The sequence below is a fragment of the Erinaceus europaeus genome, chromosome 9, assembly GCF_950295315.1.
Source record: "Erinaceus europaeus chromosome 9, mEriEur2.1, whole genome shotgun sequence".
NCBI lineage: Eukaryota > Metazoa > Chordata > Mammalia > Eulipotyphla > Erinaceidae > Erinaceus > Erinaceus europaeus.
In genome coordinates, this window is record NC_080170.1 from 91,171,798 (window position 1) to 91,186,783 (window position 14,986).

At 39.1% G+C, this 14,986-nt stretch overlaps 1 protein-coding gene and 1 long non-coding RNA gene across 4 annotated transcripts in view; one reads left to right on the forward strand and one right to left on the reverse strand.

Annotated features, from left to right (window-relative positions):
• Nucleotides 1-13,087, forward strand: part of LOC132540465 (uncharacterized) — a 33,610-nt gene extending 20,523 nt beyond the window's left edge. The window contains exon 3 of one of the 2 annotated variants that reach the window (XR_009551660.1): nucleotides 12,889-13,087. This is a non-coding gene — a long non-coding RNA (uncharacterized LOC132540465). Of the gene's footprint in view, nucleotides 1-3,832; nucleotides 4,311-12,888 lie in introns of those variants that run through there. The other variant, XR_009551661.1, reaches the window with a different exon arrangement.
• PHLDB2 (pleckstrin homology like domain family B member 2) overlaps nucleotides 1-14,986 on the reverse strand; it is a 255,011-nt gene that overhangs the window by 187,639 nt on the left and 52,386 nt on the right. The gene's annotated exons all lie outside the window — the stretch shown is intronic.

A 14,986-nucleotide genomic window follows, 5' to 3' on the forward strand; every position in this document is an offset into this window, starting at 1 on the left:
GGAAATCAAGAGCTGGAGTTGTTAGAAGGAAGCTAGAGTCTAAAACTATCTGATTGGTTCTTGCTGTCAAATGTTTGCCCCTATTGAGTTTGTTACCCTGGAACCTTGCCCAAGCACCTGGCTTCTTTTTACCCCATATAAACCCTGCCTTTTTCTTTATTAAAGGCACTATCCTCTGCCATAGTGTCCAGAGTCATCACTCTGCATGCTCACCCCCACTGCGGTGTGTTCTCCTCCTCTACAACACCTCTCTGGTGGCTAATGGAGTGGTGGGCATGGGGTGGACAAAGCAGGCCTTCTGCCTTCCAGAGCTTGCCCTGAAGATGCTCTAGTAGCAGTGCATTTAGTTTAAAAGAGGGGGCAAAAACTAAAAAAACAAAACCAACCAAACAAACAAACAAAACGAGGGGACAGAGGGTCAAGAAAGACTTTTAGGCATAAATAATATTTTAACTGAAGCCACAAAGATAAGTAAGAATTTTTCAAGTGGAGGAGAAGAACAGAGAGCATCTCAGATTGAGGAGTAATAAAAAGAAAAAACTTAATGAAATCAATTAGCTATAAAAAGTGTGATGTTGAGCTACTTCTCTGAAAGACTAGTCAATATTTCTGAGGGATCATGTATCCAGGCAGAAAGCACCTATCTGCTTCTGCCCTCTCACTTTATATTTTACAACTAGGGAATCAGAGTTATAAGACTCCTCCAAGTTTTGACATAGCCATGGTAAACCTAATATCCTTTCCAAGTCTGACTATTTAATGTGGAATAGGAGGTTCCATACTCACTTATGCTCATAGTCAATAGTAACTTGGACATTGGTATCAAACCCATGGACTGTCATTGCCTGTATCCACATTCTGTCATTGTCATTGGGATAAAAAATATTGATGTTTAATTTTCTGGCTTCTCTCTCTTTCTCTATCTCTCAAATTCTTTTATTACAACTTGGTCCTGTAGTGCTAAGTGAGTAAACAGGTTTTATCTGAAGGAGATAGAATTAAGCCCTTCTCTTTCTGATTGCCTCGATTTAAAATAAGCAGTTTGCACACCTCAGTTCACTGGAGTCATTTGGTTTAGAATAAATATCACCTCATCTACAGTTACCATCTCATACTGAAAATATGGACAGCCATCTTTCTTATAAACTAAAAAGAGTGTTTGAACCACTTGAGAAGAGTTTGCAAAGTTCTCTAGATTCTTTCTAGATTTAAAAAAAAACAATTCCAACCCAAACTGTACTTTCAGGGCTAAAGAATTTGAGAACTGAGAATGCAGGGAGAAAGGAATACAACAGCATAACGGAGGCTAGAGATTCTTGCTTTAAAATTGAATTAAGTTCCTAAATGTGTCCAGAAACTTCAGGTGTGGAATGTCAACCCTTCAGCATCATTACTTGGGTGAGACCTTTCTTTTCTCATAGGACTCCTTAATTCCATTTCAAGTGGTCCACGTCCCAACAAAGCCTCAAACCTAGATATAGACCAGGTCCCATGAGATAGGGCAGAGGTACCCATGTATCCATAAATTAGGGCAAAATGTATACCTTAAAGCATAAGTGCACAATAGTTTTCACTGAGTCAATAAATGAAACAAGCAAGTAGAAAGACCTAAAAAGACACCTTAAAGTACCTAATGAAATAGTTTCTGTTTAGACCTAGATACCCTCCTCACCTACTTCCTATTACACTTCTCTCAGTCACTCCAAAGCTAACTATGAAAGTAAGGACTTCAATGTTAGACCAGAAACTATCAAATACTTAGAAGAAAATGTTGGCAGAACTCTTTTTCATCTAATTTTTAAAGGCATCTTCAGTGATATGAATCCAATTACAAAGACTAAAACAAAAACATACACATAGGACTACATTAAATTAGAAAGCTTCTGTACAGCAAAAGAAAACACCACCCAAATAAAGAGATCATTTATCTAATGAGAGAAGATCTTCACATGCCATATACATCAGACAAGGGCTAATAACCAAAATATATGAAGGGCTCAACAAACTCAGCAACAAGAAAACAAATGACCCCATCCAAAAATAGGGAGAGGATATTATCTGAATATTCATCACAGAAAAGATCCAAAAGGCAGAAAAGCATAAAAAAAATACTCCAAGCCATTGTCAGAGACAACAGTGAGATACCATTTCACTCCTGTGAGAATGTCATACATCAGAAAAGACAGCACCAACAAATGCTAGAGAGGTTGTGGGGACTAAGGAATCCTCCTATACTGCTGGTGGGAATGTAAATTGATCCAATCCCTATGGAGAGCAGTCTGGAGAACTCTCACAAAGCTAGAAATGGACCTGCCCTATGATCCTGCAATTCCTCTCCTGGGGATATATCCTAAGGAACCAAACATACCTATGCAAAAAGATTTGTGTATACTTATGTTCATAGCAGCACAATTTGTAATAGTGAAACCTGGAAGCAACCCAGGTGTCCAAGAACAGATGAGTGGCTGAGCAAGACGTGGTCTGTATGTATACACAATGGAATAGTAATCACCTATTAAAAATGGTGAATTCACCTTCTTCACCTCATCTTGGATTGAACTTAGAGAAATCATTTTAAGTAAGATAAGTCAGAAAAAGAAGACTGAATATGGAATGATTCCACTCATAGACTGAAGTTGAAAAACAAGAGCAGAAGCGGAAAACACTAAGCAGAACTTGAACTGGAGTTGGTGTGTTGCACCAAAGTAAAAGATTTTGGGGTAGGGGTGTTGGTTGGGGAAGGCTACAGGTCCTAAACATGATGGCAGAGGAAGACAAAGTGGGTGTTGAATTGTTATGTAGAAAACTGAGAAATATTACACATGTACAAACTATTGTATTGTTGACTGTAAACCATTAACCCCCAACAAAGAAATAAAAAAAAAGTGTTCAGTCCTAGGTAACTATTCTGTCTATGCACACTGTAACGAAAGTTGAAGTGTATTTCACTTGAAAGAATGAGTTGCTTTTCAAGTTCAATTTTTAACTGAAACTGAGTATCCCATGGAACAATATAGACATTTGACATATTTTCTTTAATCTTTAATACAGTTTGGTTAAGTAGCTTTACAACATAATATATTTTGTTACCTTGGGCTTCTGCTATAAACTAGGTGGTTTAAATAACATAAATTTATTTATGATTTAAGAGTCCAGGAGTCTGAAATGAAGTTGATGACAACACTGGCTCCTTTTGGGGCCAGTGAGATGATGCTGTTTCATCCTTCTCTCCTTGGTTTGTCAATGAGCATATTTAAGAGCACATGCATGTAGGTCTGTGTCTAAATCTGTCCTGTTCCAGAAGGACATATTCATATTAGATCAGTTCCAGTCTAGTGACTACATTTTAACTTGATTACATTTGTTAAGATCTTGTCTGTATATAAAATCAGAAATTTCAGGAGTTAGAACTTCTGTATATAAATTTTGAGGGAAGTAATTCAATTCACATTAGTCTATCTGTTTTTGAAATGAAAGCTTATATGAGTCCTTTAAGAACATAGGTGGGTGGTGTGATGGCATGCAAGTCGAGAGTTCTCTGTGAGATTATGCTGACTGCGATGCTTATATATTTAATCTTCTTGAACTTTTTAGGTGGTCTGGAATTGTGAGAAGACAGTCTGTTTACCAGAAAAGAGGCGGGACAGTGACGTTAATAAGCACATAGCATTTCTACTAACGTAAAACATGTGTTTCACATATGAAACTAAAGGATTTAAAACCCATGGTTTTTGTCCAATAGAAAAAGGCAATATAGTTTTTGGGAGGGGAAGTCAGATGAAATTCAATTGACATGATAGGAATCCTAATTTTTTTCTGTTGTGTTAAACAGATGGCATCAAACAGCAAGTTGAAAACATGATGCATCTAGGGATTACCACAAGGCAGCATTGTTTTGAAGAAAAAATATTTGAAGAAAAAATATGGTGCATAATTGAAGGAAATCACATAAAGATGAAAAGAAAATAGAAAAGCAAATAAAATATCTGTTCTTAGTGATCTGGAACCAAAATGCCTTTGGCCTTTTCCTCTAAACATTCACATTTAAGAAAGGACTGGTCTGATTTATAATAGTGTACTAAATGTCTCTTTGTTAGAAAACAAAAGAAGTAAAATTCTTTAAATTCTGAACCTAAATTTTAGAGCTGGGTATTATCTTCCAATTATATTCTACATGTTTTTATTTCTTGTAAGAATAAAATAAATAAGGATTGAGATTAAAGCATGAATCCCAATTTAAAGAATTCATAGTGGTTCAATTTTAATGATGAATTCCTTATTTATCTTGAATAGTAGAGGCCATTCTTACTAGCAAGAGTCACTGTATTTATAGAGGGTTCATTTTCCCAAAAATTCTTATCAGAAATGGTATTGTTTCTTGTCAAAGTTTTTATTGTGGGGGGTTTCCCATGTCATGGAATATGATTGCTTCTTGGTTTGGTTTGTCTTGGATTACCTTCTTGCCTTCTCCTTTTTATGCTCTTTGGTGACTCTTTTTCCTTTTGGCTCTTCAATTTTATACATTATTCAGATTTTCTTGACCATATTCCTTAAGGCAAAGAACCTTCTATTTCCCAAGCAAGATCCATAAATGTTTTTAAACATCTTTATTTTTTAAATTTTTATTTATTTATCATTGGGTAGAGACAGAGAGACATTGAGAAGGAAGATGGAGCTAAAATGGGGAAGAGACAGAGAGATACCTGCAGCCCTATTTCACCAGTCATGAGGCTTTCTACTGTAGGTGGGGACCAGGGACTTGAACCCAGGTCCTCAGCATTGTAATGTGTGCGTTTAGCCAGGTGTGTCACAACCTGACCCTTTAAGCATCCTTAGAAAGAAGGTATTTTTATATGCATGTTTTTCCAGAGCACTGCTCAGCTCTTGCTTATGGTGGAGCAAAAGACTAAACATGGGCCTTTGGAGCCTCAGCATAACCACTATGCTATTTCTCCTGCCCTATTTCTATCTTTTCTACCTGAGGAAGATTAGAGAGGAATATACATAATAGTTATCACTGAATGCAGAGTCAGTTGTCAATATCTATTTAAAGGAACTACATCTTAGTGACTAAAGGAAAGTGAAGGTCATATATACAATAATAAGGGTAAATTACAATTACTTTGCACTGTCTATGAGTTTAATGTCCAGGTATAAGAATCATTACAGATTCCTAATTCAAATTTTTCAGTTTTTAAAATATACTGCAGTTGAGTCGGTATTGTGTCAAAAAGCTGGACTTCCCTAGACACTGAAGGGTGATTCCAACTAGATCACTCCAGGGTTGAGGTAAAAATGTAAGAATGTCCATTCAGATGGTAAATTATTAGTTGGTTTATGAAAGAGATAAAGCACATGTGTTGTTAAATACATTGGAGATATATTACAAGAAAAGAGACTTTAACAAAAGAAATTTTCCATAAATTGAATTGCTGCGCTGTGCACTATACTAGAAATAAATCTGCTTTAAAATATTTTTTTAAAACTTCTCTGTCAAAGTTTCATCATTCCAATCTAATTTTTTTTCTAATAGTAAGAGGAAGGAAAGGAAAGAGAGACAGAGAGAAAAACAAAACAAAACAAAACAAAAAAAACCAACAAAGTACTAAAACTTCCCTCCATCCCTATCCCCAAAGTCCTGAGATTCCCAAACAGACATGATGGGCCTAGACCTCGAATAAACCCTCTCTCCATTGTTATAGGTCATCTCTATCAGGAACAACAAAACAGACCCCTTTGTGGGCCCCCATAGGACCTTTCTCTAAATTTGGATCAACAACAGTAGAGAAGGGAGACTGGACAACATACTCTATGCTACAGACCTGAGGAAGATGGGTCCTAATATTGGGGCAGCTTGGAATGTTCCTACTCATGACCACAGAATATGAGTTCAGACCTACAGGGATGCCGAGGTCGCACAGGCTCCTAAGCTGAATATGGGCCCCAGATCACATCCAATCTATGGGGTTTACAGTCAACAATATTTATACACCTTTCCCATGTTTGGGAGTTACTCTCTTCCCTGATCCAGTTTTCTGGTCCTTTTTCTAGCCATGGCAACATCTTCCCAGATGATAACTTGGATCCCCCTTCATATCAGATTTCACTCAGGTGAAAGAGAGAGAGAGAGAGAGAGAGAGAGAGAGAGAGAGAGAGAGAGAGAAACAAGTAGTATAGCCACAGGCCCTTTGGGATATAACTAAAATATGCCTACGAGCTATCTACAAAATGGACCCCCCAACTCTTTATCTGCACTATTCCAGCCTTTAGGTTCATGATTAGTCAACAATTTGTTGGGCTTTATATGTTAACTCTCTTTTCAGCCACCAGTTTCCAGATGCTAGCATGATGACAACAAGACTTCCCTTGATAGACAACCCCACCAATATGTCCTGGAGCTCAGATTCCCCAGAACCCCGCCTCACTAGAGAAAGTGAGAGGCAGGCAGGGAGTATGGATCGACCTGTCAGTGCCCATGTTTGGAGGGGTAGTAATTATAGAAGGCAGACATTTCCACCTTCTGCATCCCACTGTGATCTTGGGTCCATACTCGCAGAGGGTTAAAGAATAGGAAAGCTATCAAGGGAGGGGAGGGGATACGGAGTTCTGGTGGTGGGAATTGTGTGAAATTGTACACCTCTTATCCTATGGTTTTGTCAGTGTTTCCTTTTTATAAAAAAAAAAAAAAGAAGCTTCCCCCAGTGAGTTGGGGAGCTTAAATTATACACATGACAATGTAGGTCCACTGTCTAGATGAGCTACTTCACCAGCTCAAGATTTTGCTTTTCTAGCTTCTTTCTTTCCTTTCCCCCCTTTCCTCTACTCAGCTGACTATGGGAAAGTAAAAAACATTCTGATATTAAAGGGGATTTTAGCCCAGATCCATCTGTACAGTAAAACTAATTCCCCAGTCTATATTTCAAACAAGATATACCTACCCTTCAAGAACATTTTCTCAAATTGCATTTTTAGTTATTCATAAGCATCACACCAGAGCTTGCTGTACTGTTCCATGATGGTTGAGGATTACCTGTCTTTGGTGTTTCTGTGGGAGAGCTCAGCTTGTCTGAGAAAGAACTAAATATGTTCCAAACTTTTCATTAGCAGCTCTGAGAATTCTTCAGGGCTTATTTTATAGCAGAGTAATGAAGCATACTTAAATGCATTACTTGAGAAATGAGTGCTCATTTACATAATGTGAGTGCCAATTCTGGGGTCTCATTTATTTTTAGTAAGATATAGTATATCTCTAAGCATTCAATCATAGAGAAATATATTTTCCAATTTGTTCATCAGAGAAAATATATTTAAAATAATTATTTTCTGTGTCAAACTGAGTCAAAATCTCATATTAAAAGTTTTTAACATTTCTCGTTTCTTGTATCTTCGAGATAAATTGGATTCCGTGCATATGAATTGTAACACACACACACACACACACACACACACACACACACACTATACAGTTCTCAGATGGCCTAGGAGAGAGGTTTCCTAAAATCTATATAAGTCATCAATGAGGGTTCCCCAGCCCCTTTCTAATATTTTTTCTGCCATCAGAGTGCTGTGGGATATATCAAATTCAAGCCCTTATCCAGCTTTCTAGTCCTATCCTCAACTTTGACCATATTTTCAGACAATAATCCTAGCCCACCTGGATGTTACCTGTTGGGCTTAGTAAAAAATAAGTAAAATCATAGGCCCTTGGCATATATCCAAAATAGAATTCCTAGCTCTTTCCAACATGAAGAGCCCAAATTTCATCTGCTATGCTTTTACCTTTAGGTTCCAGATTACTAAACAATTTTTTCTGTTTTGTATCTGAATGCTTCTCAGCCACTAAATTGCAGATGCTACCGTGATGCCAACCTGACTTCCCTTGGCAGATGGCCTCACCAGGGTGTCCTGGAACTGCACCTCCAAAGAGGCCTACCCCACTATGGAAAGATAGAAACAGTCTGGGTGTGTGTATTGATTGACCTGTCAGTACCTATGTGGAGAGCAATTACAGAAGCCAGATCTCCCACCTTCTGCACCCCATAAAGATCTTTGGTCCATAAATCCAGAGGGATAAAGAAAGAACAGGGGACCTTCCAATGGAGGGGATGGGATATAGTACTCTGGTGGTGGGAAATGTTTGGAATTTTACCCCTCTTATACCACAAAATAAGGGGAAAAAAACAATATTAGGATAAAAAACAACAACTTTGCCACTCAAAATTCTGCATCTTCCTACTCATTAACTCACAAGTCTTGATAAAACAAAATTTACAAGGAAGTTGGGCGGTAGCGCAGTGGCTTAACCACAAGTGGCGCAAAGGACAAGGACCGGCGGAAGGATCCCAGTTCCAGCCCCCGGCTCCCCACCATCACAAGCGCTGTATGGGAGTCACTTCACAAGTGGTGAATTAGGTCTGTAGGTGTCTGTCTTTCTCTCCTCCTCTCTGTCTTCCCCTTCTCTCTCCATTTCTCTCTGTCCTATCCAACAACGACTACAACAATAATAATTACAACAATAAAGCAACAAGGGCAACAAAAGGGAATAAATTAAAAGAATAAAATAAAATAAAATTTACAGGTCCATCTATGATTTTATTTCATCACTAATTACCTTTTTTAATCTATGGGGCAAATTGTCTTGACTGAATAGATTAGGCCTGGGTTACTGAAGTTTACTCTCTAAAGTGTGGGTCAACTACACAGCTGGCAAAATGATAGACCAGGTTATCTCCCTTTGATATGTTTGCTCCTTGGTTTCTTTAAATGATGGTGTTCATTTAAATGAGGATGATAATCATGATTTTGATGATGATGATAAAAATAGTATACCTGCTCATAAGTTTATGAGAGGGTGATTTATGTATAAAAACCACCTAGGAATCCAGCAATAGAATCACTTCTTAATAGTTCTTAATAGAGTTCTTAATAGTGGCTCTGATTATCATCATTATTAGGTATTCTTATGATTAAAGCCCAAATATTTCCTTTATATCACACATAGCATTATTAAATATAAACTTAAAAAAAAAGATAGAGACAGAAAAGCAGAAACAGAGTGTGGAAGAGATCACAGCACCAAAGATTTCTTCAGTGCAGTGAGGGCCATACTTAGACGCAGGTCTCACAGCAAAGCAGCACACTATCCAAGTGAACTATTTCATCAGCCCTTAAACATATATTATTATCTGGTTTCTCTGTTTCTGCAGCTCATTCACTATGGTGTGTTGTAACAGCAGATGCAGTCAGAAACCAACTCATGGAGAGTATTTTCCCTTTCCATGGTCTCATGTTTGGTTTCTCAGCAGCACGGAGTGATGCTGAACTGGGGACTGAAACCACACCCAAGTTATGGAGTTGATAAAAGAGCTGGAGAACGAAAATATTTCTTTTTAGGGTTCGATTTGGCAAAGTTCTCTATTTAAATTAAAATCACCACAATGTTTGGGCCTAGTGAATTGACAGTGTTCTTTGAGATGAAAAGAAGTTAGAATGTGCCACAGTTAGGAAACACAGGACTGAGACAATTTCAAGTTAGCTTTACACTAGATTTATTTTATTTACTTATTTATTTATTTTTTATGAAACAGAAAAAAAGGAAACCACCCAAGCCTAGTAGCACTGGCCTTCCCCAGGGCCCCATATTTTTTCACACATTTCTAGGCCTGGCACTCCTTCAATCAGCACATCCCTGAACAGATGTGCCAAGTCGCTCATCACCTTCATCCCAGCATGTTCCTGTCCAAGCTCCAGCAACTTCCTGGACATATAGTGTTCCTCAGCACCAAAGCTTATGATTGATTTAATTTTCTTGTTTCTTTTGACTGTATTCTTTTTCTAAACCACTAATCCACTCCTAAAAAGTCATGGGTTGGATGTTACTCTGTAACCTACAGCAAGTTTGGGAAAACACCGTCTGTGAAATGAGTTCCTGTAATGCATCACCAGGTGCCACTCTCCTTCTCTAACAGACCCTACTTGGAAGCTTTGGGCACTCAGCAGTGGTCAATGATGGGTGGCCAACAATGAAGACACTAACAGTCATTGCATTTCTCTCTCTCTCTCTCTCTCTCTCTCTTTTTTCTGGGTCTGTAGCTTCCTTGCATTGGGAGCAGCAACAAAAGGCTGCAACCACATAGTGTCATTGATAGGTGTGTCAAGATCTTGACTTAAAGGAGGGTCACTTTAGGACCAAATATATATGGAAATTGCACACTATTTGCAACTTTTCCTCATTAAATCTCTTGGCTCCTATATATGCCTCCTGCTATTAAGATAGTTTTGCAGTGAAGAGTGAGAAAAGTGCATAAATACATTTCCAAATGAAGAAATGAGGTTTCAGTATTTGCAATGCAACTACTGATATTAGAAATGAAACTTAAAGGTCAACTGGATCTGGCCTCAGATATTAAATCTGTGCTGTGACAAATCTCAATCGTTTGCTGAGAATAAGCATAACATTTTTGCTAAGTGGTCCAGGAGGTGGCGCAGTGGATAAAGCACTGGACTCTCAAGCATAAGGTTCTGAGTTCAATCCTTGGCAGCACATGTACCAGAGTGGTGTCTACTTCTTTCTCTTTCTCTCCTCCTTTCTCATTAATAAATAAAATATTTGAATTATAGTCACCTTCTTGGTCCACGTTTAGGACGCCTCCTTGCTTGTCTCGCTGAAGGCCAGGATTTCAAGGCTTTCTAGTGGGGGGCGTGGGGGGGTGGGAGGAGCGGAGGTGGGTGGTGGGGATGGGACACAGTCTTTTGGTGGTGGGAATGGTGTATATGTACAACCCTATTAAAGTGTAAACATATAAACCACTATTTAATTAATATGAGAGGGGAAAAATTGATCATATGTCTAGAACTTCTTAAAACACAGACTGAAGGGCAACAAAAGGGAAAAAATTTAAAAAAAAAGTTAAAAAAAAAACACAGACTGAGTCTTTTTAATACATAGGTTGTCTTTGATATGTTGTCTCTCCCAAAAGCCTAGACCAGGGAGAACAGAAGCAACCAGTAGCACAGCTATATACAAGATACTGGGTATTATACCCCAAACCCTAACAAAGGGACTTTCCAAAGTTAACCTTATCACCAAATAATGAGACAATAACAATAACTATCCATTGTCTTCTTGAACCCTAAGACAACAGGACCCTCACATTTCCACTATAGAGCCTATATTTCCCCCAGTCCCGGAACCTTACGGTGGGGCCCACTTTTCTGCATGCTGCTCTCAATTCAAATCAAATAATACTGCATCTGTGGATCGCAACCTAATCAACGCAACAAATGCCACCCCGGCATGCTTCACTTCAGACTGTGACCAGAGACTTCAGGTGTGGAATGACAACCCTTCAGCTTCATCACTCGGGTGAGACCTTTCCTTTCATAGTATTCCCTAATTCCATTCCAGGTGGTCCACTCCCCAATAAAGTCCCCAAACCTAGATATAGTCCAGGTCCCCTGAGATAGAGCATAGGTTCACACGTGCCCAAACTAGGGGAAAAAAGACGTACACAAGAGCATGCAGGGAATACCCCCAACACTTCATCTGCACTATTCCAGTCTTTAGGTCCATGATTGTTCAACAATTTGTTTGGCTTTGTATGTTAACTCTCTTTTCAGCCACCAGGTTCTGGATGCCAGCAAGATGTTGACCAGACTTCCCTGGGCAGACGACCCCATCAATGTGTACTGGAACTCCACTTCCTCAGAACCCCACCCTAGTAGGGAAAGAGAGAGGCAGACTGGGAGTATGGACCAACCAGTCAACGCCCATGTTCAGTGGGGAAGCAATTACAGAAGCCAGACCTTCCACCCTCTGCAACCCACAACGACCCTGGATCCATACTCCCAGAGAGATGGAGAATGGGAAGGCTATCAGGGGGAGGGGATGGGATATGGAGATCGGGTTATGGGAATTGTGCGGAACTGTACCCCTCTTATTCTATGGTTTTGTTAATATCTCCTTTCTTAAATAAAAAAATAAATAATAAAAAAACTAAAAAAAAATATTTAAAAAAATTGCTAAGTTCCTGATAGGTAAAGCAGTTATGTTTGTCTAATCAACAAAATCACCTGGACAAGCATAGAATATGTAAGTACATAATGATAATAAACCATTGTCTGCTTGAAAGAGAAATACAAATTTATTATGATGATCCAATGACAAGAATATTATGTGAAGTTCTGCAGAGCACAACTGTTTGGAGACACAATTTGCAGAAATATCAGGAATCAAGAGAGAACTGAACTAAGACCCAACATTTTCTAAAGTGAATATGGCAGATTACTGTTTTATTTATCCTCAAGAGACCTAGCCGCAAGTATACAGTCACCACACACATTTGAATCATGTGATGACTCTCATACTTTAAATGGTATGGAAGGCACCTGAGGACACTTGACAAAAATAAAATTCCTGAGTGTTACTTCAAGAGTTTCTGATTATGTTGCTCTGGAGCAGAGCCTGGGGAACCTTGTTAATTTTTATTAACAAGTTTTTCAGGTGATTCTGCTAAAAGTGAATTCCAGGCTACTTTTGAGTGATGTTGTTAGAACATAAAATATCCTGCTTGTCTCCACTAAAGCCCTGTCCCAGATCAATGCAATTAATTATAAATTCAGTCTTCGTAGAAAAAAGTAGCTACTTGTCCATTTACTTGTGATGTTTGCTACTTATGTTTTTTTTTTTTTCTTTCCCAGAAGATATGCTGGGAATCAGAAGTGTTTGACTTGAACATGAGTGGGGGTGGTGAGAATATTTCTTGGCCTCAAGTAAGAGAACTTGTTTCTCTGTGGAGGAAACCTAAACAGTGTTCCACATCAACACTGTCTCTCTTTTAGAAGTTCAGGCCTTAGACCTCGAATAAATCCCTCTCTCCATTGTTACAGGTTATCTCTGTCAGGAACAACAAAACAGACCCCTTTGTGGGCCCCCATAGGAACTTGCCCTCAACTTGGATCAACAACGGTAGAGAACGTTCCATCCTCTGAAGAGAGACTGGACAACATACTCTATGCTACACCTGAGGAAGATGGGTCCTGATATTGGGGCAGCTTGGAATGCTCCTACTCATGACCACAGAATGTGAGCTCAGATCTACAGGGATGCAGAGGTTGCATAGGCTCCTAAGCTGAATATGGGCCCCAGATCACATCAAATTGATGGGGTTTACAGTCAACAATATTTATACACCTTTCCCATATTTGGGAGCTGCTCTCTTCCCTGATCCAGCTTTCTGGTCCTTCTGCCAGCCATGATACCACCTTCCTAGACAATAATTAGGATTCACCTACATATCAGATTTCAAGCTCAGGCAAAAACAAACAAACAAATAAACAAACAAAAAAAAAACCCACTAGTATAGCCATGGGCCCTTTGGAATATAACTAAAATATGCCTATGAGCTATCTACAAAACAGAGACACCCCCCCACCCAACTCTTCATCTGCACTATTCCAGTCTTTAGGTCCATGATTGGTTAACAGTTTGCTTGAAAACTCTTTTCAACCACCAGGTTCCAGATGCTAGCATGATGCCAACCAGACTTCCCTGGACAGGCAACCCCACCATTGTGTCCTGGAGCTCTGCTTCCACAAAGCCCTTCCCCAATAGGAAAAAATAAAAACAGGCTGGAGTATGGATCGACATGTCAGTGCCCATGTTCAGCGGGGAAACAATTACAGAAGCCAGACCTTCTACCTTCTGCATCCCACAATGACCTTGGGTTCATACTCCCAGAGGGTTAAACAATAGTAAAGTTATCAGGGGAGGGGATGGGATATGGAATTCTGGTGGTGGGAATTGTGTGAAGTTGTACCCCTCTTATCCTATGGTTTAGTCAATGTTTCCTTTTTATAAATAAAAAAATTTTTAAAAAGTAAAAAAAAAAAAAAAAGAAGTTCAGGACTGTGGGGGGCCTTCTGAAGAAAGTGCTCAGAGAGGGAGCACTATGAAGTGTTTCCTTTATTATTTCCTTGAGGCATGGGGCTTTAAAATGTAAACAGATAAGCTCTTGGGGGATATAACTAAGCCTTTTGGTGAAGAAAACTACCTTGGATATCCCTTTCTGGAAATTTTCTACCTATAAATTTGGCCCAAGAAAAATATTCATGCAAACCAAAAAGAGAGTTCAGACTTGGCTGGGCCCCTGCTTTGTAAGAAATATTTCCTTTGAAATTTCTAGGAGAGAACTGATTTAGGCATTTTTGCGTCTAGACAACAGTTTTAAAAGCCTTTCCAGTTTGGGTGTTAACCCACAGTCAAAGAAGCCTGTATCCTTAGTCATTTCATACTACCTTCTTTAGTGGATTTTCTCTTCTTCCTTCTTCTTACTCCCTCATTCACCCCTCCTGCCCCACTAAAAATATCTTTCTCTTAGAACAACAACAACAACAACAACAAACAACCACTCACCATAAAATGATACCTTTCCCATATTTGGGAGCTATTCTCTTCCCTGATCCAGCTTTCTAGTCCTATTTCCAACTATGACACCATTTCTCCAGATAATACCTTTGGTCCACCTGCATGTTAGCTGTCAGGCTCAGGCAAAAATTAGTAAAGTCATAGGCCCCTTGAAATATACCTAAAACAGACCTGCTAGCTTTTTCCAAAATGGAGACCCCCAAGTCTCATCTGCTATATTCTTGCCTTTACACTTCTGACTATTAAACAGTTTGGTCTGTATCTTTTTTAAAAAAATATTTATTTAATTTATTTATTCCCTTTTGTTGCCCTTGTTGTTTTATTGTTGTAGTTATTATTGTTGTTGTCGTTGTTGGATAGGACAGAGAGAAATGGAGAGAGGAGGGGAAGACAGAGAGGAGGAGAGAAAGATAGACACTTGCAGACCTGCTTCACCACCTGTGAAGCGACTCCCTTGCAGGTGGGGAGCCGGGGTTCGAACCGGGATCCTTATGCCGGTCCTTGTGCTTTGCGCCACCTGCGCTTAACCCGCTGCGCTACAGCCCAACTCCCTGGTCTATA